The following is a 3,467-nucleotide window of genomic DNA, read 5'->3' as shown; positions in this document are numbered from 1 at the left end:
CTGTTTTTTCTTCCCTTTCGATCGTAATACCGTATTGCCTTATTGCTTTTGGAGAACGCGGAACACGTACAGCGAGGGATAATATCGTTCCCCGTGAAACGAGTGCCAATTGAATCTGAACCACTGATAAGTGGCGATAGCGGCCTGTTTCCTCTTCCTTTGTGAGCTATTAGCGCCGATGGTGCAACGCCGGCGCTCCGTTAATGGTCGTTTAAAACTGGCCATGCGAAAAATTAGGACATTCTTCTCTCAAGTATCTTCGTGCCGCGCAACCAATCCTGCTGTACAATTATTTTCTTCGACAGACAGCGACCCTTTTAACATACAGACCCCTCGAAATATATTATACAAGCGTAGTCGAATATCTTCGCCGTGCTAAATTCTTATTCTTCTTTTCAACGACCCTAACTGTTAGATTTGTACGAATACGTAGAAGTTATGTTACAGAAAAATTCTTGTTATCAGCAGAGTTGTTTAGTTGTACAATACGTGGGACAAAAACTTTTTCCACCTGGAATATTTTCGTTAGATTTTAATAACGTGGAAAAATATAACACTGGGTCTGGGCGAATAATATGTAAAAGCGAGCACGACGTGATTCGTAGAGCGATAAAAAGTGAATAGAGGTGTATAGAGAGCAGCAATATTGTAACTTTTCTTGGCGACAGGAAAAGAAGTCACGAGTTTGACTGAAAAATCAGCCGTCTGGATCCGAACATCCCTTTAAATGAGATCCGAGGCTATCACACAGCGATGAAACAAGATACAGCGCCGAAAATTACTATTGGGGGTGCCTGAGTCACTCAGGGTGCCTGAGTTTTATTTTGCAACGGATTTACAATATCTAAATTAGGAACTCACAGCTTCCGGTGAGAACTGATTACGCTGTGCGAGAAAAAGGTCGATATATCCGGCGAAGTTAAGGTTACTCATGAGATTACTTATGCATCAGAGAGTGGCTGTGGGCAGAAAGCGTCAGAATTTTCTTTCTCATTCTCGTTTCATTTCCTCGCACGTTCCGTAATTTGCATGTGGACGCGGCACACTTTTCCCGATTCTTTGGAAAATCCGCCTCAACTCTACAGAAACTTCTTGCTTCGGCTTCGTCGCTTGTAACCGGGTAAAAAGTTATTTTCAGCGCAGGGAAATAGAGAGTGAGAGAGAGAGAGAGAGAGAGAGAGAAAGGCTAGCCCGCCTATTGTCAACGAAAATATTCGCGACAACGAGTTTTCATTAGCGAGTGCGCTCGACAAAAACTCACTCTTCGTTCGTTCGCTCTTTCGTCGAAGCAGCTAATTAACGATGAAAATAATCTGCTATCCGGAACCGTCGACAATAGCCAAGGTGATTCGTGTGGCTTGACAATTCCCCAACGCTCGGATTATCGCGCAAGGAAAACCACTAAGCGTGCACAGTTCCCTTTAAAGCCTCTCTCCAACTTGTCTGCATAGAGTCACCTGTGACTTGGTACCAGTACCATGAAAACTTCACGTGTGCTGTTCAATCCTAATGGCCGCAAATCTCTTAGAAATCGGAAAACAAGGAACTCTGACAGACTTCCAGTTGTTCGTTCCTGACAGATTTTAAATGGATTATCGCAGAGATCGGTTGAATAGCTGGCTGTTACTACCGTGAAGAGATTAATCCCACGATTTAGTTTGTCAAACGAAAGACAAGGGTATTCAGAGCTGTTCACTCTTCGCGCTGTTCGTTCTTAATAACGACACCCTATTGCTTCCTCTTTCGCTGCTTGCTTTGCTGAATTACAAATTGTTTCTGACACGAATCGCGTTGATTTAACGCTGTTGATTTGCTGGTGAATCAGTCAGCGTGACTGATTTGTAACTTTTCTGTTTAAGAGGGTACTGCATTCTGAGGCGTATGAAAATAGGTGAAAGTTTGGAAATTTTTTCGTAGGTAATTATTAAGTTTAAATATTTAAATATTAAATTTCTTTGGAGGATAGAAATGTAACTTTGGAGTCAGAAGTGTAGGGGATTTTTGTGTGGAGGGATAGTGAACTCGAACGGACTTTTGACTATAATATATTTATTAATAGTTTATATCGCTACGCTAGGGATGTCGCTCAATCAATCGCTGGATTCACACTGCCTTTCGCTCCCTCGCATTCGCCCTAATGTCGTCTTGCATACATGCACACTTTTCCATAGAAGAAAACACTCACGCACTCCTCGCCTGATTACTAAAACTAAACATTCGTTCAATATCGTTCGCGCTATCCCAAACACTCGACCTGGCACGCCGGTCCTTACCGCTCACGCTATAGACCCTCACGCATTCACACAGACAACGCATTCATACAGACACGCACTCACGCTCGGTCATCCCTACAGAAGTGGAATCTAACATCTCGAAAACTTAGAGATAGAGGAATAGTGTAATTCGACGAATTCAGTATTTCTCAGCGACAAATTTGGAAAATAGTAAATAATTTTGACAAATACGTTTATTATCTTCATCTTTGAGGGCGATTTTCACCTCCTCGATGTGAACGATTACCGATAAAAAAAAATAGGTGTCAAATATTTATTCGAGTGCTGTCATCTACCAAAGATTATCACTTCGAGATGTTTCCTTCAATGTGCGTTTAGATCGACAAAATCCAAACGAGCATAAACAAATACCGAAAATATGAAGAATTTTCAGAAGTGGAACTTCTTCGTTCGGTCTAAATGCACATTCAGATGCTATATAACGAACATTCTCATGTGTTACCATATAATAAAATATAACTTAGTGGCGCGGCTTCCGCTAGTACACATGCGGTTATTTACGACACCAGGTGTATTCAGATTCGTAAGATATATCGCGATGGAAGAAAACGGATAACATTCTTCTTCGCCCCGTGTTTCGCCGCGAGAGGAATTTTGCAATTCTGATTATGGTTCGCGGCTCCCTGCGCGCCGTTTAATTTGCGTAAACCACACTTGCAGCAGCACACTTGTAAACTAACGCGTGCGCACGCGTTCATGCGACAAAAAGGGGAGTGAAAAATCGCGATTGGCCGATTTGTTTCACGGGCGAGCTTCTCGAATTGGATGAAAATGTCAGAAAATGAACGGGGAAGTTCGGTACGACAGAATTTATCGCGGTCGAATACGTTCATTGGCCGAAAATTTAGATAGTGGAAATTGCCCGATTTTAATTATCGCGGCTTAAGCGGAATTTCGACGAGCTTTTCAGAATTTATGGAAGAATGCAGAGATAATCGTTTATGCGGAATTTAGGGGTAGGAATAAAAAATATTGCGATGAATATTCCGAATGGTGAGAATACAAATCCGTAATGAGATGCGTCGTTCTTTCTTATTCTTTCGTATTCAGTCGTGTGGCTATCAATTAAAGAGTCAATCGAAGCCACAAAAGTGATAAGAAAAACATTTGTCCTATTTGAGTTTCTTTTCGATTTACCAGAATTTTATCTATTTTATATATCAATTATTTGAA

This window comes from Habropoda laboriosa, unplaced genomic scaffold (genome assembly GCF_001263275.1).
Source record: "Habropoda laboriosa isolate 0110345459 unplaced genomic scaffold, ASM126327v1 scaffold47, whole genome shotgun sequence".
Lineage (NCBI taxonomy): Eukaryota > Metazoa > Arthropoda > Insecta > Hymenoptera > Apidae > Habropoda > Habropoda laboriosa.
Note: the sequence above shows the minus strand (reverse complement) of the source record.